Genomic DNA, 22,392 nt, shown 5'->3' with positions numbered 1-22,392 from the left:
GTCCTAACCAACATATCCATGGGATAATTCAGGGGACTGGTGAAACTGGAACGAAAACGATCACATCTTTATCTTCTCTAAGGCCCAACTGAAATTTAGCTTTTCCTTCCATGATGGCCATAGGCAACAAGCCAATCACGTTAACAGAACCTGTCACTTTGTCACCAACAAAATCCCAGATATTTTCTCATCACATATAGCCATGGCTGCTTTTCCAAACTGTAATTTGAGCTCAGTGCTACTTTGAGGTAAGGACGTTATCAGACTCTCTGTGAGATCCATGTTTCTAAAAAAGCACACATCTGACTATAGCACAATTTAAAATATTTTGATAACTATTTCAGTGTAATTGTTTCTTTTGTAATTCCACAAATTTTATACGTTTGAAAACATTCTGAGAAGGGCTTATTGGCTTTGTAAGACTTCCAGAGGGTTCTGAGGCCCCAGAAGGTTAACAGCGCCTGGATTGGAGAGAAATGCTTTTTTTCCCTGAAGTCACTGATAATTTATTTTTAATTTTTAATTAAAAAAAAAAAAAAAAAACCCAGGGCCCCTTTGCAGAGCTCAGCTCCCTCCTGCTTCTCACCCAAATCCTTTCTTGTTTTTCAGGGCCGAACACAACCGGCGCCAGGGTCCCAGGGAGAGAGGCAGCAGGAAGTGAGGCTGAGGGGCTGTCTGTGTTGCGCAGGGAGCCGGGCAGGGCTGTTTTCCATGGCTGCCGGCCCTCTCCTTAGATGACTACACAGCTGCTTTTCACAGCGCTCAGCCTGCCCTCCTGGAGGGAGCATTTGAGGAGAAAATCCATCTCAACATCCACATGTGTATGACTGGAACGCGGGGCAGGGCGAGGAAGACCAAAGCTCCCCCACTTTCAGGAGGCGACTCCCCCTTCTCTGCTGGACAGGGGCGAGCAGGAACCACGTTGGCTTTGGAAGTTCACAGGGCAGTGGATCAGGGCCACAGGAGGAACAAGATGGTGCAGCTGCAGGCACTTCCGAGTGACAAGAGACAGGCATGCGTTCCAGGTGATCTGCAGGGCACCCACTCACAGGGCTTGGCAAGGTCCTGCAGTCATGGGGAACGTGAACGTTCTGACCCAGGCCTTCTGTCATTGGTCCCAAGCCCACATCATTTCTGCGACAGCGTAACTACCCAGTAAGTCATCTGCTTACCAGTGTCCCCCGAGCCAAGGACAGTGATGGAAAGCCGTGTGGAATCACTCCGGAAGAGGAACGTCGGTGGCCCTTTAAGCAGGATGAAGTCGATCCTACAGGCCACCCGGTTTGCCACGTGGCACATGCTGTGCTAAGTGCTCCCCGTGACCTCGTTCAATCCCTGCAGAGCCCCTGCTGGCCGTTGTGGTACGGTTGGCACCAGCACGGACTCCAGAGCCCACCGCCTGGCCTGTGGTCCCAGCTCTGCCCTTATTAGCGGTGGAACCTGGGCAGCAACTTAACCTCTCCGTGCCTCCGTTTCCTCATCCATAAAATAAGAATAGCACTGGTACCCCTGCACAGGGCTGCTGCGAGAATCAAGTGAGCTAGTATCTGCTTAGAGAAAGCCTGTTAACAGTGCATGCTTCCCATGACTGCAGTAACAAAGTCCTGCAAATTTAGAGGCTGAAAAGAACACAAGTTTTGGAAGCTAGAAGTCCAACATGCATCTCCCTGGGCTAGAATCAAGGTGTGGGCAGGGCCAGTTCCTCCGAGGGCTCCAGAGGAGGATCCCTTCCTTGTCTTTTCCAGCTTCTAGAGGCCGCCTGCATTCCTTGGCTCGTGGCACCTCCTTCATCTTGAAGCAACATTGTATCTTTCTGACCTCAGCCTCTGTCATCACATCATCATTCTCTGATTCTCTATTCTGCCGCCTTCTTCCATATTTAAGGACCCTGTGATTACATTCGACCCACCTGGATAACCCAGGGGAATCTCCCTATTTTAAGGTCAGCTGATTGGCAGCCTGCGTTCCACCTGCTACCTGAATGCCCCTCTGCCACAGAAGGTAACATAGTCACAGGTTCCAGGGGTTCGGGTGGAGCCATTCTTGGGGCATCATTAAACCCCAAGCTCGTGGATGTCTCTGGGGGCTAGCTGCCACGTGTTACAGCTGTTACGCCTGAGATGTTTTCTGTTTTAGTGGTGCCTTCCAGAGGTTCCCTTTAAACATGGAAAACTTGAGGAAGTGAAATGCATTCATTCATTTGCCAAACATTGAGCCCCAGGGAGCCGTGCTAGGCTCTGGGGATGCAGTGGTGGGCAAAACACAGTCCCTGCCTCATGGGATTTGAAATGAGTGTAGAGACAGGGGATTAGCAAGGAAATAAATGAAACTGAATGAACGATTGTGACGTGTGCCTTTGTGGAAACAGGGTGCCTCGCTGGAAATTAATGCAAGGGGACCTAGTGTGGTCTGTGAAGGCTCCTTTGAGCAGGCGACATCTGAGCTGCCCTCTGAAGATGACAAGGATCCAAACGTGACAGGGAGAAGGAGGCGCTGCAGGCAGAGGACAAAGGTGCTAGATGGACCCAAAGGTGGGAATGGGCTTGGGTGAGAAAAGCTCATACAGCTGGAGTGCACGGCATGGGGGACCTGGGGGAGATGGACAGGGGTCAGAGTCGGAGGTCAGGGGTCAGGGGCCCAGATCACAAAGCACCTGGCCTTGTGCTTGGAAATGGGGTTTCTAAGCTTGGAAGTTTGCATTTCATTGTGAAGTTTGAGACCAGGCGTGGCCTAATTGAGATGCTGTACTCTGTGTGTTCACACATCTGTGGAGTGGGAGGGTACGGCCCTCAGTTTCTGAGACTCTTAGTTTGTCTCAGCATCAAACCCTGCCTGGCACTGGAAGGTGGCAGCTGGGTGTGGCATTCTCAGTGGTACTGTTCTACATAAGAACTACCTAGTTATCCATTCCCTACTTCCTGCGACTGACTGCCTGAGGTTGCCACTGCCCTGCCTGTGCCCTCTCCTGCTCAGCGTGTGGTGGTTTGAATGTTTCTATCCCCCCGGATTCCTGTGTTGGAACCTAAGACCCCATGTGATGGTATTCGGAGGTGGGGACTTTAGAAGGTGATTAGGCCATGAGGGTCCCTCCCTTATTAATGGGGTCGGTGCCTTATAAAAGGCTCTGGAGAAATAGCCAGATCCTTTGCCCTTCTGTCTCCTCTGTCAGTTAAGGACACAGGATTCCTCCCCTCTGAAGGGCACAGCAACAAGGCGCCACCATGGAAGCAGGGTCCAGGCCCTCACCCGACACGAAGCCTGCCAGGGCGTTGATCTTGGACATCCCAGCCTCCAGAGCAGGGTACGTTCTGCTTTTTATAAATTACCTAGTCTCAGATATTTTGTTACAGCAGCAGGAATGGACTAAGACACAGTGCATGCTGGTGACCTTGTGTAAATACCAAAAATGTCCCAATTGGCAGTTCCTGTCCCCACCTGATAGCTCCTCTCAGCCCACACGTGGGCAGACCAGGGGTGCTAGGGGGTCCTCAGTAGCCATGGATGGGAGTTGGAGGATAAATACCCCCAATTCCTCACCTTTTGGGTGGGATATGCTGAGAGTGTTCTATACCATCTCCTGAGGTTCCCAGCAGGGCTGAGCTAGTCAAAGGTCAAGTTATTAAGATTTTCCAGATGGCAATGGCTGAGTGTTAAGCCCAGCCCAGGGCTCTCTGAGGGAATGTCCTGTATGGCTGCACAGGGTGTGCTGAAGCCCCACCATCTTTTCTTGTAATAATTCTGCTTGTTTATTCACCTTATTTTATTTTTAAAAAATTGTTCTTAGCTTAAGCTAGCTCAAGTGGGTTTTATGTTACATACAACTAAGGAAGCTTTGACCAGGCAGGTATGAGAAGACTCAGAGGTTCCCTTTCCTGGGTAGCATTTTTCCATTTTAATGATGCTGCTTTGGAGATAGCACCAAAATGACTCTAATGGAGAAGACTTCAGGAAGGTCTCCTTTGGGAGACTTGGCAGCTCCACATCTGGCCCAAGGGCCTGCTGGTCCTGGCCCAAAGCACCATTCCAGCCTCCAGACAGTGATGTCTTTGTCTTATTTTACACTGCTATAACAGAATGCCACAGGCTGGGAAATGAACAGAAATTTATTTGGCTCCTGGTTCTGGAGGCTGGGAAGTCCAAGATCAAGGGGTTGCATCTGGTGAGGAACTTCTTGCAGTGTCATCCCACGGCAGAAGTGTCAGAGAGCCAGAGAGAGCAATGCGGCCAACTCATAGCCTCAGGCCCCTTTGTAATTGTCATTAATCCTTCCATGGGGTGGAAGGATTGATGACCTAAACCCCTCCCATTAGGCCCCGCCTCCCAACATTGTTGCCCTGGAGATTAAGTTTGCAACACATGCTTTTTGGGGGATGGATTCAATACAGAGCAGTCTTGGATTCAGTTTTTCAGCAAGACTTACACACACCTTTCGATGGAAAGAAATGGGTCACAGAGAAGGCAGCATTTGGTCCAAAATCCCAAGGTTGAAAACCACCAAAGGCAACTTGCTTCCAAGGTTCCAACTGCATAATTCAGAAAAAAGACAACCTGACCATGGAAAGTGTTACCCCAGTGCCTGGAGGGCAGCCTGGAGACTGCTGCAGAGGCCATGGAACTATTTGGTGGCCCAAAGGATGGGAAATTATGACCATAAACAACCAAAGAGCAAATACAGAAGGGGAAAAATCTCCTGGATGAAGCAGGTATAGAAAATTGGTTTTGTTTCAGGCACAAACTCTCATCCACTGCCAGAGACTTTCTAGAGGCCTGGGATTGATGAGTGAGGTCTGACAAGGACACAGAATGGGGAGAATGAACGGCAAGCTCTTGGCATGCTGGAAAGGAGAGTTCTCATCGGTATCACTGTCTCTGCTCCTGTAGTGAGCTGTGCACAACATTATTCTGAAGCTGGAAAGGTAGTCTGGGGCCAGTTACACAAGAAGAGCTTTCAGTGCCCAGAATGAAAGAAGGAGCCTCGCTCCGTCGCCCAGGCTGCAGTGCAGTGGCGTGATCTCGGCTCACTGCAACCTCCGTCTCTCGGGTTCAAGCGCTTCTCCTGCCTCAGCCTCCCAAGTAGCTGGAACTACAGGAACGCGCCACCACACCTGGCTAATTTTTGTGTTTTTAGTAGAGACACGGTTTTATCATGTTAGCCAGGCTGGTCTCAAACTCCTGACCTCAGGTGATCCACACACCTCAGCCTCCCATAGTGCTGGGATTATAGGTGTGAGCCACTGTGGCTGGCCTAATTTTGGTCTTTTAACATCTTTTTTTTTGATGGGATCTTGCTCTGTTGCCCAGGCTGGAGTACAATGGCATGATCACGGCTCATTGCAACCTCTGCCTCCTGGGTTCAAGCAGTTCTCTGCTTCAGCCTCCCAAGAGGCTGGGATTACAGGTACCCACCACCACACCCGGCTAATTTTTGTATTTTTAGTAAAGACAGAGTTTTACCTTCTTGGTCAGGCTGGTCTTGAACTCCTGACCTCATGATCCACCTGCCTCGGCCTCCCAAAGTGTTGGGATTACAGGCGTGAGCCACCATGCCTGGCCTTAACATCTTTATTTTTGGCTTTGTTCTTCCCCCAAACTGACACATCCTCCCCTTTGTCCCTTCCCTGACTTGAAATCCCATTTCCTTCACCAATTTCAGTTCTGCTTCCCTTGCCCCAACTCCTCCATAGGTCACCCTCATGCCAATGGCGTCTCCTCACTCTCTGTTAAAGGGGAAGCGTCCAGTGTGACCTGGCATTCATTCCCAAGTATACTCTCTGGTCGGTGATGTCATTGATCCAGCTCACCAGCATACTCTTGAAGCATGCAGATTCAGCACAGTGCTGGCCACTGCAGGAGACCCAGAGCAGTTGCTCACCCATGACTTGGTGTATGCATTCCAGAATGTTCTAGAACAACCCAATATGACTGGCCCCCAGAGTGGTACCACAGTGCCCTCTTCCTGGACTGGGCTGTCCTCTTCTTCTGGGTCTCCAGCAGATGGGTGCCTGTTAGAGAATCTGGGAGGAGCTGAGCCTTGGGAGTGGCTACGGCAGAACCTAGGGCAGGACTTTCACATGGAGGTCTCTTGGGTCAAGGTCTGAGCACCTTCCTGTCCCCTGTGTTCTTGAGCCAGCTGGAATTCGGCTAAAGCAGTAATGGTTGACATTGTGATCAGTGGACTAGGAGGGATGTGGTCACTATGTCTGGAGTGAATGCTCTTGACACAAGCTTTTGTGCTTCTATAAGTAAAAGCAACGACAGAAAGCCAGATTCCTCCCACATCCTGTTTTTCTTCTCGATGCCAGAATTCAAAGTGCTCGCCATCCCCTGCCACCATCAAGCCTTTAGCTTGGCAGTTGGTGGAAGCAGAGAGAAGAAGCAGACATGAAGTGAGGGATCAGGCCAGCTTTCTGCGTTTGAAGCCTGGGTCTGTGACTTACTAGACTGTGTAACCGTGGACAAATTACTTAACTTCTCTGGACATCATTGTCCGTTTCTGTAGAGTGGAATAATAAGAATCCCTCTCTTAAAGGGGTGCTGTGATGATTAATGGGTTTATACATGTTACGGCTTAGGAGAGTGCAGAGGAGACACCCAACCATTGTCCCAGCACCAAGAACTCCACTCATGGGGACAACATGAACCTGGCTTCTGAGGAAGTGTCTCCCCTCTGTCCCCCATTCACTCACAGCTTTCCAAACAATTTGCAAGAGTCCGTCTTCCCCTAAAGCCAAGTCCTGGGGAGGCAAGATTCACAGCCTGTGTCCTAGAGAATAGAGAGAGGAATTGCTTGGAGGGAGGCTGGTGTTTATTAGAGCTTCCGTTACTCTCTCTGCCTCTGTGGGCTTGACAAGTCGCGTGGGGGCCTGGAGACATTCAAATCTGAGTGGTTTTGTTCACATAAGAAGAATAGATGAAGGACAACCAGCTGAGGATTTGTAAGGATTTCCATGGCGTCACTGGGGGACCAGGGAGCCTGCAGGTGGAACTCATGGCCTGGGAGTTGCTGGTGGGTGTTGGGCAGTGCTTGTCTGCACAGTGCATGGAAGGGGCAGGCAGGGAACCAAAGCTGTGGCTTGGGAAATGGTGAAGAAGCCCAGGAACAACTTGGAGCTGACATGGGCTCCTTCCCAGCTTCCTTCCGTCCTCCAGCTCCTGGAGGGGATGACTCCTCAGGGCGCATGGTCAGGCGCTGAGGGCCTGTGGTCAGCGGGAGAGGAGGTCCAGAGCATCCTTGAACTTCCTGCCGAGCTTGTCACTAGCTGACCAGGTGGTGTAGACAGCGACAAGAGAAGGGGCTTTTTGAAAAACCAACTGTTGAAGTGAAGACACATGAACCCAGCGTGCACCCCTGTGCTGTTGACCCTGGAGGGGCCTGGCTGCCTCCCGCCCTCACCCACCCATGTGGCACATTCCTGCTCTCTCTCCATGGCCCAGTTCAATTGTCACCTTCACCACACAGCTGTCCCCGACCACCCCCACACACAAGTGCTCTCTTCCTTCTTTGGGCTTCTGAAACTCTTCTCAACGGGCTGTGTCACCAGCCTCTGAAACACACCCCGGAACAGAGTGGGCCATCTGCGAAGGCTGGCCGAGGCGAAGGACAGATGGCTGCTGGGTGTGCTGGGACACACTGTGTCCCCCCAAACTCTTGTCCGTGCAGAACCTAAGACGATGACCTTATCTGGAAAGGGGGGCCTTTCAGATGTGATGAGGTCCTACCGGATTATGGTGGGTCTGAGTCTAATGATTGTGTCCTTATAGGAAAATGGAATTCAGGCACACAGATACACACAGGGAAGCCGTGTGTTAAGGAGGCAGAGGTAGGAACAATGCAGCTGCAAACCCAGGATTTGGGTAACCACCAGGAGCCAGGAGAGGCAGGAAAAATCTTCCTCTAGAGGGAGCACAACCCTGCACACACCGTGATTTTGGAATGGGCCCCCAGAACTGTAAGAGAATAACTCTGTCGTTTTGACCTCCGGCTGTGGTCCTTTGTTTTGACAGCCCCAGGACTCATCCAGGGGGACCCTGCTCCAGCCCGGATGCCCGGCTGTCAGGGTAGGTGGCCAGGGTCATATCACATGCTGGATGCCCTGGCCCCCTGCCCATCATGGCCAAGGCCCCGCCGTTAGCCCAGGTCAAGCACTTCGCTTCCTGTTGATCTGTTCTTGGCTAAAACTAGGGATGACGGTGAGGGGTGACACTCAGAGGCATCTCCACTGCAGAATGGGGAGGACCTTTTAGTTTCCACAAGTGGCTGGGAGGGCGGGCTCTGGAGTCTGACAGACCCAGTTCAGATTCTGCCTCTGTTACTAGCTAAGCACAGTGAGCTCTGGGCTCCCTTCCCTTCTTCGAGCCTCAGTCTTCCCATCTGTAAAGAATGGGACCGACAACAGTACCCCCGTCAAAGTGGTGTCCTTAGGATTAAATGAGATGGAAGAAGGCACAAGCCACGGGGCCTGGTGCATCGCCAGGGTCTCTTGGTGTTCTCCATTGTTGTGTGGAGAGGTTGGCACCATGCTTGGCACATAGGACATGCTCCATTAACGGTCACGGCAGCAATTATATTGATTCATGATGACAGAGGGAGTATTTGCAGTGTAGCCGTCCCCAGAAGTCAGGGTAAACAGTCCCCTAAGGCTCACCCCCAATTTTGAGGTTAATTTCCCTGGGAGCTGGGACCAAGGAGGGAGAGGGGAGCTTTGTTTGGTAACAGAGAAGATCTGCCCAGCGGCTCCCAGTGATGGTGGCTGATCAGCCCGATGGGACGCCTCGGCCCGGGAATGTTTTCTTTCCATCCGTCTCTTGGAGACATTTTCTTGCCAATCAGGGCGTTGGGAAGGCGGGTGGGGAACAATGGAACGCGTTGTCCTCACTCCCCGCTGCCTCGGCTTCACCGACAGAGTTCACTCAGCGTGTAATCCTTGAGGCATGTGAAGCCCGCGGCAGCGAGGGAGGAGGAGAAATCACCCCGCGTCAGGGAATTAGAAACAGATTGCTGGACGGGGCCAACGTGTCCCAGGTGGGCCCTGCACGGGCACCACTGGCAAGTCTTCCTGGAAAGGTGTCCAAGAAATGTAGCCGGCTGCTGGGGCTGTTGCAGACCGATGTGGCTTTAATGACAAGGCCCCTTGTCAGGCTCGACTGACCCAGGGGGACAGAAGCAGCCCCCAGCGTGGAGCCTTTTCCGTCTTACCTGCTCATCTGTCTTGACTTCTGTGTCCATAAAGGAGGCTGCTGTCTATGCATGCAGAGGGGAAAAACCCAGGTGGGTCAGGCTGGAGCTGGAGGTCGGAGGAAAGAGCAAGGCAGGAGCCTGCACCTGTTCCTGGCTTCACCAGTGACCCACGGTGTGACCTTGGCCTTGTCCCTCTTCCCTCTGCATCTCGGCTTCCTGTGTAGAATGCAAAAATGGTCGCAAGAAGCCATGCTTGCACTGCATTAAGGAGACAGCAAGGGCACTGTCTCCTCAGGAGCTAGAATGCAGGAAAGGGGGCAAATGTGGAGAGAATTTAGTCCAGTAGTTCTTAGCCCTGACTGCAGGGCTGGGTCCACCAGGAGTTACCCAGCCCCCGCCTGGTTCGTTCAGGCAGGACCTGCAGGGCTGCACGTGGAGGATGGCCCTTGATAACCTCCTGGATGGCTCTAACGCAAAGTGAGTGTGAAGGGATGATCTGGGCTGCGTGTTCTCACAATTTCCACGCGATCTGTTTGCTCACCCGCTCCCTGCACCTCCTGCTTCACTGTTTTCTTGCCTCCTCTTTCTGCAGCTCTCTGCACAGCGCACTGGCTCCAAGAACAGCCTCTGCAGCCTGATCTTGGATGGAGCCTGTGTTTGCCACGTCCTATCTGTGGGCCCTTTGTGCCTCAGTTTCTTCATCTGTGAACTGGGCACAGTCAGCTCCCTAACTCTCAGGGTAAATGTGTACAGCCCTCAGTGTCTGGCAGGCTGCAAGCTAGCCTGTCACCACGGGTGCTCCCAGTGTAGACCTTCTGCTCTTGGAACCTGGCATAGCATGAGCTAGCCTGTCACCACAGGTGCTCCCAGTGTAGACCTTCTGTAGTGTTTGCCAGACTTGGAAGCTCCAGATGGGCGTTTTCAACAGAGATGGAGAGAGAGAGAGAGAGAGAGAGAAAAAGAGAGACACAGAGAGAGAGCTAGAGGGAGAGTGAGAGAGGGAGAGAGAAAGATTTAGTAGTAACTGCTCATCTTTTTGAGAAGCGTTTAGGATGACAGGTTGGGTGGGAGGGAGGCCAAGAGGACAATGCCTGCCTCTCCACCTCCTCAGGAAGGGACCCTGCGGGACATTGATGGGGCCACCCCTGCTTGGCTACAGCGGAATTGGTTCCACACCTCCTCACCTTTTGGAGGAGGGAGTGACTTTACTGCTATTAAGTTCAGGACAGACTCAGACTATTTGTTATTGTAAGTATTAGCATTGAACAATAATGATGATGGGCTGCCCCCAGGGTACGGGGCTCCCGGCAGGTATTTTTTGCCAGGCTTCTACCTTTACGGACAATCTGAATGACTCTAGAGTCATGTAGATTCTGGGGGCCCAATCTCATGAGACCTCAAACAAGACACAGACAGTCCCCCTCCCACGATGGAGTGAGGGGGCAACAGGCATTCTGCCTGCTCCTGGACTCATGATAGGGTTATGTCTGGATGAACCCGTCAGTTGAAAATATTGTAAACCGAGTTACAGTATTTTCTATGTATGATGGGTGTATCGGGATGTGACCCATTGTAAGCAGAGGAGAATCTGCATGCTGCCCTGGTCAGTGGTGCCAGGCCTGGCCACTGGACTCTTCAGGGTGATTCCATACGTATGTCTTTTTTAGTTTTTTCTTTTGAGATGAAGTCTCACTCTGTCACCAGGCTGGAGTGCCGTGGCACAATCTTAGCTCACTGCAACCTCTGCCTCCTGGGTTCAAGTGATTCTCGTGCCTCAGCCTGCCGAGTAGCTGGAATTAACCGATGCGCGCCACCACACCTGGCTATTTTTTTGTATTTTTAGTAGAGATGAGGTTTCACCATGTTGGCCAGGCTGGTCTCAATCTCCTGGCCTCTTGTGATCCACCTGCCTCGGCCTCCCAAAGTGCTGGGATTACAGGCGAGAGCCACCAGTCTTGAGGGCATGTGGTCAACCTTTTGAAAAGTAGAGTTGAAAAGTGGAGAGAAGTGAGAACAGAGGCTCACATGGGTCCCACCCTGGCTTGAGGCATACCACTTGGATGGCACTGCCCACCTAGCTCTAGGAAGGCCTGAGCTCCCTGCCTTCGGCGTGGGTCTTTTTCTTTTAAATCACCATGGAGCTGGTTCTCTTTCCTTTGTGCTCTGTCCTGTTCTCTGACTCCAGTTCCTCTCTCCTCTCCTCCCTCTGGCAGTGTTTCTGATTTGCGCTGCTGGAAAGTAGCAGCAGTGACCAGTGACCCTTACACAAGGCAGGAAGAGGGGAGCTGGGGGGCCCAGACTGTGATGGGGGTGAGTGGGGAGGACAGGGCGGCCACACACCAGACAGGAAGGAATGCCCCTCCTCAGCCGTGGGCTTGCTAGCTTTCCTGCAGGCTCTTACAGGCTATTTTCCCTAAGGGCGTGTGAGTCATACCCAAAGCTCACCTCTAACTCCCCTTCTTCCACCCCATGTGCTGCCTCCAGGTCCTGCTCAATTCAGCTGAAGGACTATTTATCCAGCACCTCCCCTGTGATGTTTTTAGGAGAGTCGGCCAGAAAAAATTACAGAATCAAAAATCTGAGTATTGTCAAGGCTCTGGGAACTTGTTGCCAATTTGCTTTCTGTTCCCGTGGGTTGGGTGTGAGGCTGCCCTTTTCATCACACCGGCACCAGCACCAGGTGTGCTGTTTTATCAGGTTTTAAGAGATGTGTCTTTGGGGGACCGCTTGTCTCGCAGGGAATTGCCCTCCAAGTTGGAGTCAGGAAGGAGGAGGCCCAGGTCTTGGACGTGGAGGGAAGGCACTTTGGCTGAACGGAAGGAAGTAGAGATGTGGGAAATAGGAACTTTGATGCTCTGCTGGCTGGAGTGTGAACTGGAGCAAATCTTTTGAATCTCAAGCTGGTTCTGATGAGGCCAATGCACAGCTAATGTGGTTGGCACTATAGTGTTTCCAGCTCTACCCCAAAGACACCCACCAATGCCCAGAACCTATGAACATGTTACTTCACTTGGTAGAAGGTGCTTTGCAGATGTGATTAAATTAAGGAGTTTGAGTTGGGAAGAGTATCCTGGATCATCAGGGTGGTGTCAATGTCATCACAAGGGTCCTTATGAGAACTGGGCAGGAGAGTTTGCATGAGAGGAGAGGTGAGGATAGAAATAGAGGTTGGAATGATGGGGCCACAAGCCAAGACACGTGGGCGGCCTTCAGGAGCTACAGAAGGCAAGAGGACAGCTTCTCTCCTGGGGCCTCTGGAGGGAGCTAGCCCTGCTGATCCCTTGATTTTTGTGCAGCAAGAAATCTCATTTTGGAATTCTGACCTTCAGAGTAAATGTGGTGGTACTAAATCTGTGTTGCTTTAAGTCCCTAAGTCAGTGATAATTTGTTGCAGCACCAATAGGAAGCTAATATACCCAGGAGCAATTTTGCTTCCCTGTGCATATTTACATACATATTTTTAAACAGAGGGGATCCCGCTGTGTTTCCCAGGCTGGTGTGCAGTGGCTATTCACAGGCGAGATCATAGTGACATAGACCCTCAAACTCCCAGGCTCAAGTGGTTCTCCTGCCTCGGTTTCCCAAGTACCTGGAACTATAGGTGCACACCTTCCCTGTATACATTTTGAGACGTCCTCACCATGTTCCTGAGGGGGCTTGGGTGAGGATGTGGTGGTGGAGTGGCGGTGCTGTGTGTGTGACCCCTGGGGGAGTGGTGAACGGGAAAGGGCCAGGGAGGCATATTATGGAACAAGATGCATCTTCACCCAAATTGGAAACTACGGGTCTGGTATGCACAGAGCCCCCCCGACAGGACCCACAAGATGCTTAGTGGGAAAACAGGACAAGAAATGATAAATAAAAAGCTCTCTTTGTTTGGTGAAGCAGGGTGTGGAAGGGGCCCCAGGGGAGTTCTCAGAAGCTGGGTAGACTTGGTCTTCCAGTCCAGGTGCTGATTTTCTGGCTGTGTTCCGTTGGTGACAACTCTTTGAGTCCAGCGCTTTTCGGTATGAATATTATCCTCAAGAAGATGTTTTAAGCAATCCATATGCACACCACAGCCCAAGAACACCCTTACATCTGTGGAAACTCATGAGGCAGGATAAGATGCAGCCTGTCGGGGCTGGGAGCAGGGCCAGGGAGGGAGGGGCCTTTGTGAAGCCTCCCTGGGGAAGGGTCTTGCATGGTCCAATGACCGCAACGCACCTCGAGTTGAGTGGTAAGAGTTAATCCTTGCCACCTCCTGCCCTGGAGCCCCAGAACAGAAAGGAAGGGGTTTCTAGGAGCCCTTGAGAAGCAGAGGCTGGGAGGGCTGTGGGGAGCTTCCATCTGGTGAAGGAGGCACACTTCCCCCGGTCTGCTGTTAGGATTCAGCCATGAAAGCTCGGCTGGCCAGGCGGAGCCCGCGTGGCTGCCCCGCGGTGGGGATGCGGGTGTGATGGGGTGGGGGACCTGGTCTGACCTGGTGGTCTGGAGGTCTGACTGCGATCACCAGGCTCAGCACTAACGGAGTGGCAGGAAAGGGCCTGGATGCCCTGCTTAGAGCATGCTGTGACAGGACGTTTCAAGGCTGGGCTGCAGCAGCCAGGCTGGAGCAGAGGCGGCCCAGGGCTTCCACCCGCATCCTAGTGAGGCCGGCCCCAGCTGGCTGCGTCCTGATGGCTGTGCCCCTCCCCGGATGGCCAGTGAGCTGGGGCTGGGGCTGCCCGTGCAGCAAGTCCAGGGTCCCCCCACGCTCTCGCCTTCGCCCTGCCAAGCCCACCTCCAGAGAAGGGAGAGAGAGCCCCCTGTTTGGGAGGTGAGAAGCAAGTTCACTCAAAACGTCAGCCTCAGCAGAGCCTCTGCCTGCCGGCCTTCTAGATAAACACAGTGGTGTTTAAAAAATCCATGGGGAGGCGTTTAGGCCTGAAGGGAGGGAAGGTTCCAGGCCTCACTCTGAGCTGAGCTGGGATCTACGCATTCCCAGGACAAATTAAAGCCGCAGTCCACCGTGTCTGAGGGCCATTTCGGGGTTCTTCCGGGGGTCTTGCAACGGGAGGCAGCCACTTAGCCGGCCCTTGACCACGGCGGAGCGGCCTTTGCGGAGGCTGCTGGGTCCCCTGCTGGAACGTGGGACTTTATGGAAAAACTGAGCCCACGAGCACACGCAGAGGAAATTCCAGGGAGCGATGCTGACAGGCTTGTCTTGGAAAGCGGCTGGTTACTTTGGCCCCGGCCCAATTCTCCCGCTCTGCTCTGCACTGCCCTCCCACCCCCCAACTTTGCTTTTTCTCCCAAAAGAAAAAAATAACGAAACCAGAGAGGCACAACGGAATCAAACAGAAAAATCCCAACTTAAGAGAAAAGCGACACATCCCTAGGGGCATCAGATCACTAGGGCCCTCACGGGCGCTTGTCTGCTTGCTGGGTAAAGACTGACAGGCCGGCGCAGAGGGCCACCTACAAGGGCCAGGAGCAGACACGTTAGAAGCTCCCATCTTCCGAGTCCTCACGACCTGCCAGCACTATCTTTTTTCTTGAGGCATAGCTCAGCACTCACTGCGGCTCAGTGAGTTATCCCACATGTGTGTCCTGGCGTGACCATGCCCAGGTGGCAACACAGTCCACTCCCAGTGCCCTTGGGGCTCCCTGGTCCTCCCACTCAGCCAATGGCCTCCTGCAGCTGACTTTCGTCTTCAGCTTTATATCCACGGACTCTTACAGCGTGACCCATTTCGTGGAGGCTTCTTTCACTTACGACGTCTGGGTGGTCCCTCTGTGTGGCTGGGGATGGCAGGGGCTTGCTCTTTTCCTTTGCTGGGCAGAATTCCATTCTGTGAAGGTGTCCCAGGTCACTGTGCCCCTGCCGGTTGATGCACAGGTGGGCTGTTTTCATTTTCTGGGTGCTTTGGATAAAGGTGCTATGAGCTTTCTTATGCAAAGTCTTTTGGTGACCAAGTTCGTTATATGGGTCTCAGCATCAAAACAGTTCCAGGACGTGCATCCAATTGTCAACATCCCACCTCATAGACGAGAAAACTGAGGCTCAAAGTTTTCATGCCTGGTTGCAAGTCCCAGAGTCGGGAGTGGGGCTGGGATTCAAACCAGATGCATGTGATGGAGACCTGTGCTCTGAGCGCTTGGTAATGTCTGCTCAGGGCACAGCGCCTCAGTGGTGAAGTGGCCAAGGACTCCAGGGTTTCAAAGTGCAGGAGGTATGTCTGGATGGGGGGCCCAGTTCCTCTTTGGCAGAGGAGCAGCTGGCTTATTCCGACTAGGTTTCGAGCCTTCCCTGCTCCCATCCTCTCTGAACCCCACCTAAGCCCCAGCTGTGTGCATACGGCTGGAGGGAGCCCCTGACAGCTGTATTATATGTCCTGGGGAAAGGCAGGATCTCTCACCATTGGGGAAAATCCCTGTAAATCCTGTGACAAACAGCTCTAATCTGGTGTTTAATGCAGAGCCTGATGCCGGCTGCAGCGAGGGAGGGTGCACTGGCACTGGGGAACACGACTGTGCCAAGGCTGGAGGTGCATTTGGCCCCTGCGAGGCCATCGCCCTGCTGACCCTAAGCAGGCAGCCAGCAGGGCACGGCCGGAGGCTGCACAGCTTCTCCACTGCATGGCTTGCTAACCTCGGGGTGTGTGGGGAATGGTAAGATAAGCATGAGAAACCAGAGCTTGGCCTTGATGGATATTAGCTGGCCTTAGCGTTTTCAGTTGTCCGAAATTGGGACACTCTGTCCCACAGGCACCTTATCTGAATACCTTATCGGAGGCCCTGGGGGCCAGATCCGTTTCAGAATTCAGAATCTGTTAGCTTTTCGAATGTTAAGTCGGTGCTTATGTTGTATGTCATTAGCACTCCTGTGGGATCCTGGGCTGGACGGGGCAGTGAGACTCACGAAAGTTTCTGCAGCCACCGCGTGGCGCACACAGCCATGGCTTGCCTCGCCTCAGCACGGGCGGCTTTGCTGACCATGGGCTGCGCTTACTGATGCCACTCAGATGCATGGGACCTCAGCATCTGCAAATTCAACTGCACACGCTCAGCACTGTGTGGGTGGCCCGGGGGTGTGAGTGTGGTGTGCATGTTGTGTATGTGACTGTGTGGAGTGTGTGTTCTGTGTATGTGTGTTATGTGTTGTAAATGTGTGTTGTATATGCAGTGTGTTGTGTATATTGTGTCATGTGTGCAAGTGTGTGGTATGTCTGTGTGGCATGTGTGTGTGTTGTGCATGTATGTGTGTGTTGTGTGTTGCATGTGTATGTGATGTGGTTTGTGGTATGCATGTGGTCTATGGTGTGCATGTGTGTGTGGTGTGTGTCAGTGGTGTGTGCATTGCATGCGTGTGTGCATGTGTGAGTGTTGTGTATGTGGTGTTATATGAGTGTGCTGCATGCGTGTGTTATGTGGTGTGTGTGGTTTGTATGTTGCCTGTGTATGTGCTGCATGTGTGTATGGCACGTGTGTTGCATATGTGAATGTGTGTTGTGTATGTGGTGTGTGTTGCATGAGTGCCTTGTGTGTGTGTTGTGTATGTGGTGTGTGTGGCATGTGTGTATGTTGCATGCAGGAGTGTGGTGCGTGTGCTGCATGTGTGCATGTATTATGTGTTGTGTGTGTTGTGTGAGTATGTATTGTGTATGTGATGTGTGTTGCACGTGTGTGTTATGTATGTGGTGTGTGCTGGGTTTGTGTGGTGTGTGAGTGTGTGGTGTGTGCGTGTTGTTTATGTGGTGTGTGTGTGTGTTGTGTATGTGGTGTGTTGCGTGCATGTGTGTTGTGTATGTGTTGTGTGTTGTGTGAGTGTGTGGTGTGCATGTGAGAAGCTGCTGCTCTCTCAGTGGGTCCTGGTGAGCTCAGCCCACCTGGTGAGCATCTTTCTCAAGGAGGTGAGGGTCTCACCCCTGGAGAGGTGCATTTTTCTTGTGCCTTTTCCGGCCACTGCCTGTGCTTATGCAATGAAGGAATGGTCTATCCCCACGTGATAGTGAGAACAGCTGCTCGGGCTTGCGGGTTTGGGGTGTGATTTAATTGGCTTTCGATGGGTTTTGCCCCATGTGCTGACCAGTGACAGTAGCGATGCTAGTGAAATGAAACATCCCCATGGCTCCTCATTCCACCTTCATGACAACTCTGTAAGGTGCATGGAAGTTTGCATCCTGGCTGTCTTACTGATGGGGAACCGGGGGCTTATGGGGCCAGGCAGCCTGAGATCATGCAGCAAGCCTGGCAGGCCTGGCTGGGACTCACACCCGTCAGACTGCCAGGGCTGCTGCGGACCCTGTGACCTTGTCATTTACCACTGAGTCACAGACCACTCAGACTTAGGGGATGGGAAAAACAGCATTCATTCATTTTCTGCTCGTGAACTGTACTCTGGGCAGGGATCTGCAGGCATAGCTCATCTCTGTCCTGTGTGGTGTTAGCTGGGGGTGCTCCAAGCTTAGAGGTGAGTTGATGGTGGGGTTCTGGAATTTGCTGAAAGTGTGTTTACTCCTATGTCTGGTGTTGAGGCTGCTTGCTAACTGGAACCTTCATTAGGGTCTCTCATCTGGAACCTTTGCACATGGTCTGCCTCATGGCTGCTTGGGCTTCCTCCCACCATGGAGGCAGAGTTCGAAGCATACAGGGTGGACACTGGTGGCACTTCTGCAGTCTAGTCTTGGCAGTCATTTCTGCTGTACCTTACTGGTTGAGACAGTCACAGACTTCCTCTTGAACCTGGGTGCAGGTTTCCCACCACTCGACTTGGGGAGCATCAAGGTGACATCCTAAAAAGAGCATGTGGCCTGAGATGTGTTGTGGTGGCCCTCTTTAGAAAATGCAAATGGCCACCAAAGCTACTGCCTACCTCAGAAGTGTCCAGGGTCTCTGGGGGACATTCAGGTCCACTGCAGTCTTCAGAAACCTCCTCCTGGGACTCAAACAACCACATGCTGCCTGGGAGCCTCTGTGTGCATCTCAGACCTCCTGGACCCTTTAAGCTGAAGATACTTAGTGGCACTCTTATTGATAATAATCTTTAAAATAATTTAAAATATAATTTATATTTGTTCGTTTATAAACAGATATATATTACACAATTATATTTATCATAAAGCTCCCATGTCAATCATATATATCTATATAACTGTATATTTTATTTAGGTAATGCATGTGTTACATATGATGTTTTTATTTATTAATTTTACATAATTGTTATATAGAACAAATTATATAATGAATATAAGTATATTTATATTTATTAATTAAAATATTTATATGAAACATTTTAGAATAAGTATAAAATTTACCACATTAATTAGTGGTAATATATTCCCTCTAAAGATTAGACATTATAATCATATTGGGGATCTCTGTCTAATTTTTGGTTGTTCAAAAGTAGTTTCAGCAAGAACCATGCCTTTTCCAGGAGGAAGGATTTTCTAGGGACACATCTCGGGATATTTCTGGGGAGTTTTAGTCAGAGCTATAGGTTGTTTTCAGCACAATGGGAAGAGTTACTGGCTATGAAAAGGGAGCGGTCGGAAAATCTGCTATCTAAGGCTCCTAGCTAGTGAGTTATCCCATGTTAGAATGGTTGACGGAGGGGGGTTATCCCACGTTAGAATGGTTAACGGAGGGCAGTTATCCCATGTTAGAATGGTTAACGGAGGGGGGTTATCCCACATTAGAATGGTTAACGGAGGGCGGTTATCCCACATTAGAATGGTTAACAGAGGGGGGTTATCCTACGTTAGAATGGTTAAGGAGGGCGGTTATCCCACGTTAGAATGGTTAACGGAGGGGGGTTATCCCACGTTAGAATGGTTAACGGAGGGCGGTTATCCCACATTAGAATGGTTAACAGAGGGGGGTTATCCCACGTTAGAATGGTTAACGGAGGGGGGTTATCCCACTTTAGAATGGTTAAGGAGGGTGGTTATCCCATGTTAGAATGGTTAATGGAGGGTGGTTATCCCACGTTAGAATGGTTAACAGAGGGGGGTTTATTCCACGTTAGAATGGTTAAGATTTGAGGGGGAAATCCCATAACAAACATAGAAACAAACAAAAAAAAAGATTCCACATAGGCTCATGGATTGTCTAAATTGCAAGAATGGACCATTTGGTTTAATTTCTTTAAAAAGTCGTGGGCACCCAGAGCTGGAAGGAAGCGTGGAGACCAGGTAATCCTGTGCATCTTAAATTGGGAGGCGCGCAGCCCCAAGGGCAGATGGAACGGGCAGGGGGAGCCACAATGTAAACATGCTAAGCTTTGATTTTTCCTAGACACCAAGTAATCCAAAACATTTGCAATATTCAAACAAACATGGATATTCTTTGGAGTAAGATGTAAAATCTCCATAAGTTTTTAGGATAGAACAGAATACTTCAAAGAAATTCCACCAAGGCAGCAGGCTGGCCTGAGCTGAGATCACAGATGCCCGGCTTCAGCCCCTCTGAGGTACCAGTCTGCTCTCTCTGCCCGGGAAGCTGCATGTTTGCTGGGAGGCCCGACTCCAGCTCTCTGCAACACTAGCTTCTTGAGCAAAAAATGCTGGGAAAAAAAAAAAAGACCAAATAGAGGGAGCTGTTGTTTGTCTACCTCCACGAGGAGTTAGGGCCACAGCTTCCAATGTTGGGCTAGTCTGAATTGAGATGTTCTGTAGGTGTGAGTACATACTGGATTTTGAAGCTGCAGTATGAAAGAGTGAAAACATCGTATTTATATTGATTACACAATGAAATGACAATATTGAAGGTATATTGGGATAAACAAATAAATCTCCTTGGTTTCTTCTTTATTTTATTTATTTATTTATTTATTTGAAGAGTCTCACTCTGTCACCAGGCTGGAGTGCAATGGCGTGATCTCGGCTCATTGCAACCTCCGCCTCCCAGGTTCAAGTGATTCTCCTGCCTCAGCCTCCCGAGTAGCTGGGGTTACAGGCGCCTACCACCACACCCAGCTAATTTTTGTGTTTTTAGTAGAGACGGGATTTCACCACGTTGGCCAGGATGGTCTCGATCTCTTGACCTTGTGATCCACCCACCTCGGCCTCCCAAAGTGCTGGGATTACAGGCGTGAACCACCACGCCTGGCCTCTTCTTACATTTTTAACACATCTACTATAAAATTTAAAATTACTTCTGTGGCTCACATTGCATTTTTATTGACTGCTTTGGGCTAGAACATACGGTGTTTCCTTATGTAAAGGATCATGCAACCCTGTCCTTCATATCGCATCCTGGGGGACCAGTGTTTGGCAGAACACAGAGTGGAAACATTGCTTTAGGTAACAGCTGTCTCTTTATGGACCTCCAAATAAACACTGGGCTTTCTCCCCTCCACCCTGTCCTGGTTCCTTCGTACTGGGCATTCCCACCTCCCTTGAAGGTCTCAGACCAGCCCAGCCTCCAACACAGCTCAGAGCCCTTTAGGATCAACAGCATTCTTTGACCCTCCAGCCCCCACCCACCCAGCTCTCAGTGAACCCCTCCTTCTTGAGAGTCTTCCCACACTCACTCTTTCAGTAATAAATGTGGTAAATCAATAATTCACTCCCCAACAACCTTAATTCTGTTTTCTTACGTTGTTAAAAATAGCAGTGACCTGGCCCTTTTGTTGTTTCTTTAGGAGGCTGCTCTAAGCCTCTCATTGTGCAGGGGAGGCCAAGAGGGGAGGTGCATGCTCAGACTTGTGTCTGAAGTTGGCAGGAAGGCCAGACCCTGGTGGGAAATCAGGAAGCCTGGTCGTGCCTCACTTCTCTCAACTCTCAATTCATTCCATGTGCGGGGCTAGAGAGCCCCAATTTTTCACTATGTTCCAACACCCTGTGGCAGAAACTGTTGGTTACCAACACCAAAGCCCCGGTCAATGCCTTTCTTCAGCTACAAAGACGGGGTGAGCCAGATATGTGCATTTTCAGGCTTCTTCACAGCCAGGGTGCCTAGTGACCCTGTTCTGGTCAATAACTCAAGGAGGAGTCAGCAGGGGCTTTCAGGGAAGAACTTTCTTCCTGTATAAAGGAAAGGAAGCCGTGTGGGGACTCATGCAAAGAGTTCCTTTTTGTGCTATCCCAGCCCTGCTCCACTTCCTGCCATTGAATATAGTTGAGGTGGCTGGTGGTGCAGCAGCCACCTTGGGACCATGAGGTGATAATCCAGGGGAGAATAGTTGAGAACAGCAGAGCAGAAAGACAGGGCATGGATAAGGATGGCACAATTGTGGTGCCAAGCCAACCCCAGAACCATCTATTTACTGGCTTTTAAAATTCAGATACAATGCTTTTGTTTTATCATCTAAGCCATCCTTCATCCTTGCATCAGAATGCCTCCTAACTGATACACACTCCACATTATTGCAGCGAGAAATAACTCATGCAACAGCCAAAACGTGTAGTATGAATTCATGTTACCACTATGCCAGAGAGTGACGGTCTCACTGTTCCAAAGCATCGATCGGTGTGACCTAAACCGTCACAGCAGTTACAGCTTCTTGAGGCCAGGCCTGGGGGCAGTTCACGAGCAGTGCCTCTTAAACATCCCAACGGCTCTGTGAACCAGCCTCTGTTCCTTCCTCTAGTGTGCAGAGGAGAAAACTGTGGCATGGAGAGAGAGAGTAACATGTCCAAGGTCACACGGCTCTGTCATCTCTGAGCTGGAGGAGCCCAAATCTGAGCCCAGACCCTTAACAACTAACCTCTCCGTGCTTCCTATATGTCTTTTCTTGGAGGCAAGGCTGCTGTAATACTCCCAGCATACCTCCTCTCCAAGAAATCCCAGCACAACTCTAAAAAACAGGAAAAGAAAAAAAAGGAAACCTCTTTTTCAAGCAACAGGGCGGTTCCATTTTTTAGACAACACGCCTGTTCCCCACTCCCAGGCAGGCCACCTACTATTTATTTGGGGCAGCATCAAAGATGTCCAGTGTTGTAAGTTTTTCATTCCTGCAGGTAGGCAGTTTCTAAATGGACAAATCACGTTTTTGATCTGAAAATAACACATGAAAGACATAAAAAAGAAAAACAAATGTTCAGTAGGTTTGTAGGCTTTCCCTTCTGCCAATAAACAAAGGAGGCAGGACAAGTTGACTGGCCTCCAAACATGAGAAGTGCTCATCGGAGAAGCTGGGGAGGGTTCCTGAAAAGGAACTTAGCTCAAATTTAGCTTGAATGAAACACTGAGTCATTTTCTTGTCTGGATAAATGTGGGGGAATAAGTCGGTCTTCTGGAGAGACGGGAGG

At 50.8% G+C, this 22,392-nt stretch overlaps 1 long non-coding RNA gene across 1 annotated transcript; it reads left to right on the top strand.

Moving 5' to 3' along the window:
- The first annotated feature begins 616 nt into the window (after positions 1-616).
- LOC119627671 (uncharacterized) lies at positions 617-3,281 on the top strand. Its single transcript, XR_005243868.2, has 3 exons — positions 617-2,001; positions 2,369-2,531; positions 3,170-3,281. It is a non-coding gene; the product is annotated as an uncharacterized lncRNA (long non-coding RNA).
- Positions 3,282-22,392: the final 19,111 nt, after the last annotated feature.

Source organism: Chlorocebus sabaeus, chromosome 5, assembly GCF_047675955.1.
Source record: "Chlorocebus sabaeus isolate Y175 chromosome 5, mChlSab1.0.hap1, whole genome shotgun sequence".
In the NCBI taxonomy this organism is placed as follows: domain Eukaryota; kingdom Metazoa; phylum Chordata; class Mammalia; order Primates; family Cercopithecidae; genus Chlorocebus; species Chlorocebus sabaeus.
Note: the sequence above shows the minus strand (reverse complement) of the source record. Positions and strands in the feature narration are given on the sequence as shown.